This window comes from Zophobas morio, unplaced genomic scaffold (assembly GCF_036711695.1).
Source record: "Zophobas morio isolate AGI-343-1 ecotype UQ-CSIRO unplaced genomic scaffold, CSIRO_AGI_Zmor_V1 ptg000024l, whole genome shotgun sequence".
In the NCBI taxonomy this organism is placed as follows: Eukaryota; Metazoa; Arthropoda; class Insecta; order Coleoptera; family Tenebrionidae; genus Zophobas; species Zophobas morio.
In genome coordinates, this window is record NW_026972129.1 from 20057895 (window position 1) to 20073040 (window position 15146).

The following is a 15146-nucleotide window of genomic DNA, read 5'->3' on the forward strand; positions in this document are numbered from 1 at the left end:
CTCTTGTTTCGCAGCCCACCGTACTCATATGCGCCACTAGAAAATTGCCCAGCTCATAATACATCCACCGAGGGTAGTAAAGTTCGCGTTCCGAATGGAAAATTGCACAAATAAATATTGCATTTCCCCCAATTTCGCCGGCGAACATAGGCTACGAATGGGTTAATAGCCATCTTTTTAACCACTTTTATTTTACCGCCTAGGTTTTCGGATTTATTTTACGTTTCCTGGATTGAAAGCGATAAATTAAAGAGTCGAGTGCAAAATTTGACGGTCGTAAATACTTGGTGAAAATTCCAGGTCTGGCGTCTCCAATAAAACGGATTATTTAGGTCAGTGCGTTTATGATAATTGTCGAGATTCGAAATGGGGTAAAGTGAGTTGGGGTAATTCCCGTTTTACGAGTACTCCCGTGAAAACTTGACGACATTACTTTGTACAGGGTGGCTCACATAAAATTGCGGGTCGGATAACTGGCAAACGGACTGCGATATTGAAATTGACCAAACGCCATTGGTTGTAGCTGGAACATGAACTCCCCAGATATTGTAGTGTTCTATATGTATGGTGCCAAGACGCGTCGTGTTTAAAAACAATAGCGTTAACAGAATTTCAATAGCTGGACCGGTTCTAGGGTTGTGTCCCGTGGATTTTTATGCTAGACATCCTGTATGTATAAGGCTCTGAGCACTATAACAAATGATCATTAATGCAGGGAGCCCGGATTGCTTTTGTAGTTGGTAATAAACGGTAAACACCGGCACTGACACCATCGTGGAATGAATGTGGGGCTACTGCTGCGATTATGTTCGCGTCACAATCATTATACCAATTTCACACACGTACGTGAATGAAGCCCTCTCACTCGGGCTGCTGTGTTTGGCTCTGAAAGAAAGGAAACGACACAAAGGGGCGGTTTCCTCTACTACGTGTGAAGTCGATACGGCTTTATTCCGTTATATCTGAATTAATATGACACTGCACAAGACAATAACTCAATTAGGGGGTGCATGACAAGCTCGGTTCGTTTGGCTACTGTTGGAATAAAAGCGGTTTTAAAGTAGTCATTTAAAAAGAAATCGATAGACGTGAAATTCGTTTTCAGAGAGGTAGGTGTAGGCTTTAAGCAAATCCGCGGCTCTGTAGTTGTTGTACGAGGTTATGTGCAAAATTTAGTAATTTCCGTAGAAAATTCTGTTCGCTGTATTTTTTCACTACACTTTTATAAAAGGGATGGACGAATCCTCCATGAATGCTCTTTTCAAAGAAAATTAGCTCGACTGGATTGAAAAGTGTGTAGCGTTAGCCCAAGTTCAGTCTTGTGGAATTCTAGGAAATCACCTTATTTTAGAAAACTCCTTCAAGAGGTAAAACTCTAGTAGCTTGAGTGATATTGTGCACTTCTTCCGTATACTAAATAAATCATTGTAGCTATACTTATGTAAATCAAGATCAATTATCTGCTTTAAGCAGCTTCTAGAATATGAAAAAGTCGGTCTTCCGTTGCTGTCTGGCTCTCGGCCATCTGCTGACTATTCCGTAAGACACGTCAACTTACTTAAAAACAACTGGAGCGATTCCTGTGGAATTTTGGGTCTTCTTTAAGACTGTCACGTAGATGGTTAAACGCTAATCAAAATTCGTTTGTACCGCCCCAATAACAATTTGATAACTCAATCGTAAATTTTTGCTAAGTAAATCCTGTTTAAATTTTAGAAAATAATACTATACGTGTGGCTTATTAATCTGGAATTTTAATTTGGACGTGTAGATTTTTGGCAAAAAAATTGAAAATTTGTTCTGGAAAATAGAAAACACACTAAGGTCTAAAAACTTGCTTCGAGATTATCGTCGTTTATCAAAATATTTTTGTATATTCATTGCAAAAATTTGTTCTCAAAATTTTACACTTTATCTTTGAAACTACCAACCTAAATAATTGCTCCGAAATCATCATCGAGATAAAACTTCCCACCAAACTTATAATGACGTCACCTCAACAATGTGCTGCTCAAATGCTGCATAAAAATATTGAAATATGAAGTAGCACAACCATGAATATATTTAATTGGTGTCTGTTAACTATTCGCCTGACAATATAAATATTCTCCATGCCAAATTAAGTGACATTCGTGACAAAATAACAAAATAAATTCTCAAGATTGATAGACTCCGGAGATAGTAACTCTGAAAATATCTCGTCACTCCCACTTAAGTCGTTTCTTGGTTGAGAAGCAGTGAAATATTTAAAAAATATTTTAATTCATGTAAATACCAATTAAGGGCACAGTCAAGTTCGTATTTTTTACCACCTCCGTAAGACAGCACTAACTACAAGCGGTTAATCAATATTTTTATGTTACCAGTTCACTAAATTAAATCTTCCTGTCTAAAAATCATGACAAGAAAAACACCACTCTCCATAGAAAAAAAAATCGTGTAATAAAATTACCTCGCCCACGTGAACATGTAGCACTACATATTCATCAAAATCGATACGCGTAAGTTGTATTTGGGAACCTCTAAACATAGTTACCTATTCCATTTGCTGTAGTGTACATCGAGCTAATTACTGATTGAGTTGTAATTACATTTACTGTTGTATGAGCACTCTTGTATGAACATAAAATTGTGAGAAGCGACTTCTGATAAGTACTTATAAAATGATTCAAGTAAGTACGAGTAGGTAAACGTTTCCAGCTTCAATGTGTCCGATTGATAAAAAATAGGTTACATAAAGGAGAGCCATTAACGTCTAAAATATTGACAGTGTAAATAATAACCTTAAAATTAAACCCATTACTGAAAGTTGCTCATTTGGTCCATTTTAATTAAAAAATCCTGGATGTGTAGCTGCCGTTGTAGTCTATGTTCGTAAACAAGTTTATCGACCTGAAAAATAACGCGTATTTCGTTTGAAGTTGCTCCTTTTTCCAGCTTAAATATTTAAATACTCCACGTACACAAGACTTATAATTTCACCTCAGTACACACGAGAAAAACCAGGAAAATCAAATAAAATTTCCACTCGGAATATTATTCACGTCAGGCAGCATTTTCTAAAATTTAAAATATAAGCGCGGCCGCGCAAAAAGTGAATAAAATATGAATTAATGTCAAACTCTCCCCGCTCGGAATTAATTCAATATAAAATAATCGCTAGTATTGTACATACCCGACGTTTATGCATTAGCCACGCTGACCCTCCTATCAGGCCGACTGATTTATCGAAACGCTGGAATTTAGGCAGATTTCCCACCAAACTCGAAATTTATGATTCCCAACAAGCTGCTACAAAATCTGTCACTTATTCGTGCCGCATCAATGAACTCCACACAAATAAATTCGTTATTAATAACAGCCAGGATGCAACGTAAAGCCCCACAAATCCTCCCTAAGCTACGACCGTTCCGCGACAAATCGACTCAGATCACATTTTTACCGGACATCCGGACCAATTCACATTTGTGTACCATCACAATATGATTCGATTTTTCCGATTCAGTCCTTCGCTCGTTTATTTGAGCGAACTGGGGTATAAATACTGAAATTCTTCAAGTTCTCTGTGTAAGGACCTAATCCTGGTTGTTGCTATGACATCTGCTGCAATCCTGGAATTTTTTATCTGGAACTATATCGGATCCGGAACGGAGGTTATTTTCACGCTAGCGTGAAAACAGATCGCGTGAAGGGAATGGGTGCATGAAACGGGATACTTTAATGTCGTGCTGCACATTTTCTGAGACGCAGATTTAGTCGGGTCTTTTCTGAGTCAGTAGATTAGGGGTTTCGATCCCTGGCACGGGATTCTACCTGCTACCAATACACTGTCATTATGATAGTTGGGAATCAAGTGGTGATTAAAATAAAGAGGAGTCGGAAAGTTTTTCCGGTGCTATCATTTTCCTCAGTGCACGCTTCCACTGCACCACTTCGTTAGATTAATTTTAATTATCGGAAATAGTTCGTAACCTCTTTTAGTTTTTTTCCTGACTTCGACGCTGTAGAAAATTAATACAAAAATTCCCAACATGCCACGACAGAAATTACATCTTCTATAAAGTTTCATCAAGTACTCCTCGCTAACCCCTGCGAAAATGGGGGTCGAAGCGATCATAATAATAAACTTTTATGTTATTACTCCGTACATTTAACTGAAAAAAATATTTGAATTAATTTAACATCCAAGTTTCGTGTGTTCTCTCAGAGGTGTTATTTATTTTTGTGTCTTGGGGATTCCTGAAATTTTACATTCCGTCGGTACCCTTGATGCTTTTAAACAAACAAAATTTGTAATTTAAACCGGCGACAGTTCGTTTTCTAGTTTTAGTATTCCGGCTCTGTCCGGCCCCCTACAGCTGAATAATTAAAACAAGACAAAGGATAAATAAATATTAACTTTCGAGACGCTTTTCTTTCGTTCTTAACCCCTTGATGTATAGGCTCTGATTAAATTGTCTTCCAAAAATTAAGCCCTTAAACCTTCATCTTTGATGCGTTTCGCTAACAAGCCCGGAATCCGCCGCGGAATTTTCCGGAGCTACAGACGCACCGACGTGATTTTGACGGCGATTTTACGTTATTTTCGTAGCAACGAATTAGTGCAACAATAATAATTATACTAATTAATGTTCTAAAAGTGAGTGATGCCGTTTCTAGGACAGTTTGACCTCCTTTGACCTGTCTTAGAACCGGCTTCATCTTCTGTCGACTATTTTAACTTGTTTAGGACCCCCATTATTTTTTGTCGACCGATTGGATCTACTTTTTGTCGAACAATTTAGTCAGTCTTAGGACCCCATGGAAAAGTGTGAGAGTGTGCAGTAAAATAATATGGTTTTTGTGTGTTCACACATATTTAATTTTTCACTTTAATCAAATAGAACCTTTTCGTATAATCGAATTAGGTAACCAAAAAATGTATTGATTTCTTTATTCATTCATAAGCCAATAATTCATTCAAAAGGTCGACGTTTGTCGCCTACAGTCCTCATATTTTATGGAAAATCTGAATATGATTGAAATCTGTGTTTTTAAAAAACATGCGACGTGTTGAGACCATCCGCATATTTTAAGCATTTTTTACAATTTTTGAGTATGAATTTTTGATATAAACACGAATGGTTAAATGTTGCGGCAAAAGATAGTTTGAAATTTCCAAGAACTACGAAATGACAACCATTTCGAGCAGCTCAGTATAATTTTTACGGATATTTTAAACTAGGTGTTAGTGTTTGTAACATGACTGAAATATTTTCCTCTTGTTTCAGGCTTCCCTCACTCTTCATGATGTGGAAGGTATGTATCTCAAAAATGGCATCCACTAAACCTCGAAGTCGCTTTATTTCCGTGTTACTCTGCTTCCCGGATTTAAAAAATGCAGCGTTGACGATGTATCATGTCTCCCCACATTAAATAAATTTCAGCGGTGTTTATGTTCCGGGAGACAAAGGAATAAGTGCATTATAGCAGATGAAATATAAGACATTGTCTACATTCATTACGAGCGTGTCTGGCAAGCACTGAATCCGCGAAAGATATCTAAATATTAGCATCACTGTATGAATGCATAATTGAAACAGTTCGTCTTGCATTATTCATAAAATCGTTAGGTAATTTTCACGTTTCGACGCGTTGTTAATATGCAAACCTGGAAGATCCTGGAACAGGATGACTGATCGTGTGTTTCAGCGAATGTGCGAGCACCTAGAGTTTGCTTCAGCTGGGATGAATGTAATCTACGTGGAATAATTAGGAACGCAAGTTTTAAGCGTGGATAAACAAAAATTGGTAATGGGAAAAGCTGGCACCTGCAGCCGATGAAGTTTTCCTGCAGGATTCCAGTCGCGGTCCCCGAAGGAAAAAATGCGATTGAACTTTATTATAATGCGGCTGTTTACTTTGAAGCTTTCAGATACAACGTTTATATTAATCAGGAGCTGATTCACAAAGTTTCGGATGGAAACTTTTGACGTCTTTTTATTAAATATAGGAAAAAGATTTTCCTAAAGTAACTTTAATAATCTCATATCGGAGAAACTTGTTATAAGGCGTCGTAACAAAATGAAAATTTCAAAATAGATTATAACTTTCTGAAGCCGATACAGCCCGAGTAATTGTTTTAAACAAAACTGTTATTAAGGGCTGGTATCTTGATTGGGCGTTTCTTTGAAGTTATCCTTGTGATGCTGTCCACGGATCAAAGGTTTCCTTATTAGACGCCATCTGATAAGCTAAATTCGTTCCATAAAAGCGTTCACCTGCGATCAAAAGTTTTAACAGAGGTAAAATACATGAACTTGTCCACTCCATTCGCTGAGTTGTTCTGTCAAAGGACTTGATGAAATCGGCTTTCAATTAGCACACTGTGTCCTGTAATATCCTAATGGATGTTGCTGTCAATTAGCAGCCATATTATGTGTCCATTTACGTAGAAGTACGTTTGTGAATGTTATTGGTGTTATTTGGCATCTGCAGCAAAAGTACCCCTTTTTATGTATCATGAATAAGAGACCAACACCATTTGACCACTTTCCCGAATTCAAACTGTGATGTTTGCTTTAAGCTTCTCCACTATTGATTACAGCCTAACAGAACTAGTAACAGATCTATGCTTTCATATTTTCTTCATGTAAGCGGCGTTCGAATTAAATCGGCTTAATCCGCTTTCCGAATAATCCATTTTCGTGGAAGTAGCGTCCATTTGTCGGAGATTTTTCTTTTCGAATGGTTTAATTTAGGGGATTGTTTGAGAAACATCTGAATCGAGATTTATTGTGTCTACCTTTCACCTAAAACGGCATTATCTACTGAAAGCGACAGCTTTGTTAAAGATGAATCTTCTGTTGTGTTAAAGGTCGAACGTTCAGGAGACAAAGAAAACCGTGCAAACTTTGGAATAAACTGATTTCTTGCAGAAACTTTCTTCGACGTTTGCTATTCAAATGAGACTTGTTATTATTAATGCAGTATCTCGTTGCATGCAATTGCAAGGAGTTGCAATTAACGTGATACCAGTTCCTTCGAACGACAATTTCCTTTCTGGGGAGACGTTAATGATTCCGGGCCCTCATTCCGCACCTGTGATTTTAAGGAATTTTCGGGATGCTCCGAATTTACTTAATAACAGTTATTAGAAGGAGCGGTTAAAATGCCATGCACCGTCATTTCGTACTGCAGTCGTTATTTGTACAGAGAAAATTAGTTTAATTTGTTTTCTCGTCGGCTACAGAATTAATGACAACAATTCGATCTAGTCGATTATGTTTGGCAGGCTGCTTTTGAGAGAAAAAGAAAGCACAAAATTCATTATTTCACGATTTTTATACGCGAAACCCTATTTGTTGTTGGATTGTATTGTTATTCAGTGAATAGTAACAGCGACAAAGAGAACGTTTCGAAAATACCACCAGATTAGATCGAATTACTTTGTTCACTATTGCTTTTGCTATCTGGAAAAGTCGATCTCGGGATCACGATTTGAATTTACTTTGTACTTTTTTATAATTAGTGAGATAAGGGAGGATAATTACCACTTTCGGACCGTACTCTCAAATCTGGTCAGTTTTAAGTCGCCGAACAAATTACTTTGTTGATGATACTGATCTTTATTCCCCTGTGTACATCGTTACGTTAATTTAGAGGCATTTACGAAATTTATAGACCTGGTTAATAATCCTGAAAGTAACTAATTAAACGGATCCAATCATCCTGGAACGCTCAAAACAAGCTTAGCAAAGCAAATTCGCACAAAAATCACCTCGGTCGCGAAACTAATCCTGAAATACTCGAACTTTTTCTCTTGTATTTACAATCAGCGAACTTTGACCAAAGAAAAAATACAACAAAAGCGGCATTAACAATTCCGTTTTCATTCGCCAACTTCATTGTTGTGATGGTTTTTTCAATGAGGGACTCAAAAGAGTTTCTTGATTCCTTGTGAAATTTGACGAAACTCACGTGTTCTATCTGTGATCTTTCTAATCTAACACTGTTGTGTAAAGAACTTCAAGTAATTTATTCTCAAAGAGAAGTTTTGTGGAACACGCTTGTGCGACCTTGTTACGAAATGTAGACCACATCTAAATAATTGTCTCTCTGAATTTAAAAAAATATGTTTGTGGCAGTTATTCCGGTTCGCTCGTAATCAAGATTCTCTCAGTGTTAAGCAATCTTAATATTGGATGAAGGTATCTCGGCGAGGATAAAGTATCAAGTGAATTTTATTAAAGTCTAGTTTTACAAAGACACCTCACTTCTGGAACCAGTAAATTTCAATTCCTTTTGAAACAAAATCAAATTATATCTGAGTTCCGTGGGTTTCTAGAAATTCTAGGATTGTTCTGATTACTTCCGGTGGCAAGTCATTGGCTCCGACTAGAGTTATCTCTTTCAAACTATAAGTAAAACTCGAGAAACGGCGGTATTTCTATGACGGAATACTTCTCTGTTCGGCGTGTGGTTGAAACTGGAAAACTATTTTCAACTTAGTGAAGTCAGTTCTTGGTGTTAAGTTAGGTGGATATTATCTCCTTCGAACTCTATAGTGACATTGCCTGAAAAATTAAACACTCTTCAAGCCTTTCATTATGCGCGACAGTTAATAAAAGAACTTAATGGAACGGCCTTTTTCAGATTATAATTGAAATATTAATGTCGGTTTCAAATATTTAATTTTCTCGTTGTGAAAAATGCAGGAGATTTTAGAGGCATGAACGCGGCGATGAAGCCTTTCTTATTTATTTAACCCTGTCTTTGTGTAATTTCCCGACTAATATTAAACCTGGATATTAAAAAGCCGACTTTCGCCGGCAAACAAACGGGTGAGCAAAAATGATGGGTGCGTATCGGATAATTGTCACCCATCGAATGAATCAGTGAACAAACACGATAAATTATGGACCGTTCATGTCCGATACAATCCGTAATCCGTTCATTGGAAAATATAGTGAAGACCTCTGCTTTGTAGCTAGTAAATCAGAGGGGCAGCTAACCTAACCTGAATATATGAGCTCGAGCCCCATTCCGATTGAAATGTCTGCTGGAAAACGAACAGCGAATCCTGGCCGAAATTCCCCGTAAATGCGCAACACTGAACGGACGAGACGTATTCCGATCTTACTGTTGTACTTTAATGTATCCCTGAGATCCTGCTGGAATGTCAAACGGCCTTACTTCGTTTCCGGGACCCTAATAAATGGAGATATTAGGCGTCACTTGGTAATTCTGCGACGGGGCTATATATCTGGGGATGGATTATTGTCAAAAACGAGAAGATGCCTTCGAAATAACATCAACTAAGTCCCCCAGTAGATGAAATCGGGTGGGTTGGAAGTGTGGATCACAATTAATCGGAAGCTAATTAAACCTAGAAACAGGGCTCATTTTGCTTCAACTCACTCTCGTTTTGATATCATCGAGATTATATCACGAAAAGTTTTTATTTAATGTCTTCTGATATTAATCGTGTTTGATGTTAACTATTTCTGATTTAAAATAAAATGAGCTTTCCACCTGCCGCTTCCTTAATATGAACAGATGTCTGAAAATTTTGAAATAGCATGGTGGGTAAAGATATGAAGTTTGCTTTGAAGTATTGAAACTATTGGGGGTCTCATAACAGACTGTCAATTGCGATTTCCATCTCTTATCACTTATCACTTATCATTTATCATTACGACACTGAGGAAAAGCAAGAAGTTGCAGAAATTAAGATACTTAGAACCGTGACCCACCAAAATTACCCGTCAAAAAGCCCCCAAAAAATAGCCCAGCGACAAAATAACCCGGCATAAATTTGTTTTAATAAAAGAATATATATTAATTTTTATTTGGAAAAGTACAAATGTTTTAGAATGTACTTTTTGGTTTTTATTTATTCACTTATGTTTGAAACTTGTTTATCTGAGACAATAGAGAGGTCATTTCCATCAGGTCAGGTCAGGTCAGGTCAGGTAAAGTCGGATCGGATCAGGTTAGATTGGGTCAGGTCGAGTCAGGTCGGGTCAGCGGAGGTCAGATTTTTATTTATTCACAGCAATGTTTAAAACTTGTTTATTTGACAGAATAGAGAGGTCAGGTCAGGTCGAATCAGGTCAGGTCAGCTCAGGTCAGGTCAGGTCAGGTCGGGTCAGGTGAGGTCAGGAAATAATTAAGTAGAAATGCTTTTATGCATACAATATATATTTTTCTATAAAAAAACTGGGAATTCTTTTTCATTTATAAAAAGTTTCAAACTTTCAAGTTTTTTAAATTTTCCATTGAAGAGTGCATATACCGGGTGTATGGAAAATGGCGGATTAACTCTCTGGTACTGGTGAGTCTGGAAAAATAGTAAAACAATTCCTTCTCACATTTTGGTGGAGTTATAATGATTTTAAAATTGGTTCTTTTGCTACCTTTAAGAACTAAACAACAGATTCATTATTAGAATAACTAGTAATAAAACTTTTAGTTAATATTTCTCTCGCCCATGATCATGTTTAATTACCATTTCAGTTAGAATGTACAAAAATACTGTTGTGTTGTTTTTGTAATAATTTGATAAAAGGTACAAATCAGCAAAAATCTAGTACGCAGTTTGATCTATTAAAAATTGTCAAAGTTTTCAAAATTCTGCGTTTAAAATGTTCGCAGTCCTCTGATGTTTTATTTTCGGATAAATTCAAAGGAATCTGGTGTTTTGTTGCTGGATGAACTTGAAAAAATCTTTTGGCTTTTAGTGCTTTACTTTTTACGAATCTGTAAATTTTTGTAAACCTAGTATCTTTTCTTATAATAATTTAATTATTATATTTGCTAAAACCAGTCGTATCTTAGCAGATACTGTCCCCACCTGCCCGTCTTCTATTTTCTTAGAGAATATGCAATTTGCCAAAATGGGGCTTATTTTAGAAGGTACTAGCCCCGCCCACCCGCCTTCTCTTTTCTTAGAAGGTATCTCATTTGCCAAAATCAGTCTTATCTTAGTAGATACTAGCCCCGCCCACCCACCCTCTCTTTTTTTGCAGGGCATGTCATTTGCCAAAATCAGTTTTATCTTAGCAGGTACTAGCCCCGCCCACCCACCCTCTCTTTTCTTAGAGGTTATGACGTTAGCCAAACTCAGTTTTATCATAGCAAGTACTGATGACTATCTTTTACAAAATATGATTAAAAATTGGAAACATTACGAGCTTACGTATGACCAAGGCAGGCATTTTTTACGTATGACCAAGGCAGGAATTTTGAACATCTTCTCTAGTGTTTAGTTGGTTATGCTTTAATGAATTTTTCTTTTGTTGGTTGTGTTTTTGTTTATAATTTGTAAATGTTTTTGTTGGTTTACTTTTTATTTTCAGTCACCATCGTTACTAAGAAATCAGAAAGTAAGCCGGAGGTATTCACGCATTAGGTGCGTGGAGTGTTGCCATTTTACTTTTATAAAATTACATACAATTATATTGTGAATTAAATGGAAAATTTTTGAGATATTTTACTAAATAACTATTTTATTATTGATTTTAAAATATGGGTTGATTTTGATTTTCTGTAGTAAATAAATCAATCTTTCCATTTAGGAAAAAATGTACCTTGTGTTCCATTAAAAAAAGTTCTACCGGAAGTGATAGAACTACAGGTTTATCTTTAAAAATAAAACAATTACTGGGGTTGTATCAAATAAAAGAGAGACCCTGTATATTTTTTGTGTGTGATATTTTTGCTCACTTATGGAAATATTTAGATCTTGGGCTATTTTGTCGAAGCTATTTTCTCGGGGCGGTTTTGTCCCGGGCTATTGTGTAGGTCTAGTAAACAGTAATTACTATTTTTAGCTTATTTATGAAATAATATTAAGTTTTAAGGCATCGAATTTATAACTGATCAAAAAGTTTTTAGGTTAGAGTTGGCCATGGAAGTATTTTTCATGTCTTTGATTAAAATGCAAATGTTCAAAATTCAAATTATTGATATACAAATGAGGTTATGCATGACATTTGCAGTTTAATCAAAAACATGACAAATATGGCCAATTCCAATCTAAAAACTTTTTGATCGTCCGTCATATATGTATGCTTTAACATCTATTTACAGTTCTGATTAGTAAATATTATTTTTATTATGTAATATATAGTTACATTTTTTTGACTATGTAGTAGGAGTATTTCTTAAAACAGTTCTAGCCGAAAATTAAAACTTTACATTTATTAACAACAATTCTTTTGCTTATATGTAGGGGAATTTAGATATACAGGGTGTTTCAACCGTCTAGCAGAGCGATACAACCCATTTAAAGCCTACAATTTAAAATTATTTTTAAACAAAAGGTATATTCATACACAAAGATGTTTTGATCAACAGTGTACAACAAATTTTCATTTTGTTAAATGATGCAAGGCCATTTAAAAAAATTTTCAGCTCCGCCATATCTGAAAAAGGAGGTCTTGATTTTTGTGCTTTCTGTTACCTTGTCGTACAAAACTATAAAAAGGTATCAGTTTTATCATATTATTCAAACATTTTTTTTAGTTATTGTTTAATAATTATTATTATTTATTTATTGTCGTAAAAAAATATATACAGTAGCGCTCAAAAAAATCCCGACATTTAATTTTCTTTTTATCAAGATAATAATTATTCTAAAAATATTGAGCTCGAACTCCAAATTTATACATAATACAGGGTTACTGACAAAAAAATCTTTGACGCTCTGTTTTGCTTATTTTCGGTCGAAAACCAAATGAAATCGTTTCAAAAATACTTCAGTGATCTACAAAAAAAAATGACGTTTACTTTTGACAGACAATCAGCTTTGTTTTTTTTCTAATTGCACTGTATATTTGTTTGTTTACTTTTGCAGAGATTGGTTTTTAAAATACGAGTGCATAAGAATTTTTTTTTATTAAATCAAATGGACTTATATTATAGTGTTTTCAGAACGATTTTATTTGGTGTATCGTTTATTCAAATCTGGTAGAAAATAGCAACAGGTTTTTGAAAAGTTTTTTGTCAGTCACCCGTATATAAAAATTGTTAAATTTCTTACGAGTTTTAACACAGATGCTTTTATAATTTGTAACATTGCACCGTCGTCACTTATTATTATCAGATAATCTTCAAAACTAATGGACTGATTGGTTGTCAATTACTAAGAAACAAAATTGGTACACAAAAGTGGTTGTATATTTGACCAGAAAAATGAAACCTCAAACTTAATAATAATAATGATTAATGTTGAAATTAATGCAGTTTTTTTAGTAGACTCAAACAAATTTTGCAGTAATAGTTAAATTCTATTAAATTTTTTTTGGTGTTTTTTCGGTTAAAACTTATTTCACCCCACATTCCCGTACCTTTGAATGACACTTCAACACCATACGTTTCATAAATTCGGTGAAGTTGAAAATTATTTTATCAAAGCATACATTATGCATGTACTTATTGATGTTAAAACCAATTTTCTATTTATGTATTTATTACTACTATTTGATATCGTTTTAATAATACAAATTAATTAATAGATGCCACTGATATAATACTAATTAAATTATTGTTACTAATGGAGTATTTATCATGTTCAAATCAATTTGAAAATATTCACGTCTATAACTCAACGTGTATTATTTTCATTGTGGCGTATTGTTAAATAATCTTTCACACATTTTAGAGAAGAGTGAAAATCATCTGAGTCGGATTCCTGAAATTTAATTAATAGGCGGGATGTCTGTTTCCTGCTGTTCCTGTACAGCACATGGCATTTCCGATGCTTAGTCGGAAAAAAAAATCGTGTCTACGACTTTATAAAGCCACTGTCTTAATTGTTTATGCTGCTGTTTTTAAATATTGTAGGTACATTTCAAATCAATATATCTGGACGTCAAACTTTTGCTAAATAAGTTAACAGTGTACAATTTTCCTCCTGTCATTTTGTATAAAGTGGTTCTGTATGGGACCACCAGTTGCAATAAATCATACAAAATAATGGAATAACATTTTAAAGCTGGTGACTCACATTCAGCACAAATGGGATTTACCTGCATTAAATATATTCTTAGTAATATATATCACATTGCCCGTTGAATTATATTTTATACAAAAGTATAAAAAAACGTCTGTTTTTTCTCTTTTTAACAGTAATATTTTCAATTTTTTGCAAACTCCCAAGAAATTTTAAATTAAAATTCCTCGTACAATTAGGTATGCAAGTGACAACTTTCCTCCTACAAAATCAAGTATTTTAAAAAGTTTCAGATTATTTTTTAATTATGTGCATTTCAATGATTAATGATTTTCCGGGGAAAAACTATGACTTACTGCAGCACGAAACTCACGGAAATTTCCTCATTAAATAAAATTATCTCATCGAATTGAATAAACGGATATTTAATATTTCATAAGTAAGTTTATGAGTGAATATTTCATACTTAAATCGATATTGAATTGTTGGGCAGCATCTTTTATTTTAAAACGAAATTGGTTTTTATGGTTATTTTCAGCACGATGTGTGCATTTTTTATAATCTTTCTTAAAAATTGGCAAGTAAACGTGAATTATAGACATTTTTAACTAAAATTTAATTTTTCTGTATTATTATTTTTCGCTTACTAAGAACATCTAAGTCTGTTAGTAATTATAGCATGGATAAAGTCGAGGATCATTATCAAGCTTTGATTAAAACAGCCGAAACTTGTCTGGTGTGGAAAGATTAGACGATCACGCCCCTAGTTATGTATTTTTTTAGTTGTGTACCTTTATCCGAGTTGAACTTGATGTGTATAATTATCACTTCAGAAAACCTTTGTGTTTAGATTGTTTCTCAAAATTTCATTAAGTCACGCACATGCTTTTCAAGCAGGTGTGAATATTTTAAATGTAATAGGCTTGTAAAGGTCTTTTTAAGTCATATCATTATATATAATCAGTTGCTCGAATATTTGGGAGGTAAAGTCTTATTGATGTTGATTTTAGAACGTTTGGCCGCACGTCAACTTATATTATAGTATAAATTCGAAGTAAGTTCTTTGGTTATCAGAATTCTGAAATACATATGAAGGGCTTCGCATTTTTAAATTTATTTAGTACCTCCTGTCTGTCTGTCTGTCTGTCGTCTGTGTCGATTTTTATTCGACACGTACCTAATTGCTGGACCGATTGTTGTTAAATTTTGT

General features: G+C 34.8%; 1 protein-coding gene across 5 annotated transcripts in view; it reads left to right on the forward strand.

Annotated features, from left to right (window-relative positions):
* LOC135134978 (irregular chiasm C-roughest protein-like) overlaps positions 1–15146 on the forward strand; it is a 198854-nt gene that overhangs the window by 114051 nt on the left and 69657 nt on the right. For all 5 annotated transcript variants that reach the window (XM_064063905.1, XM_064063907.1, XM_064063909.1 and 2 more), the window contains one exon: positions 5271–5298. The gene's annotated coding sequence lies outside the window, so the exon portion shown is untranslated. The remainder of the gene's footprint in view (positions 1–5270; positions 5299–15146) is intronic.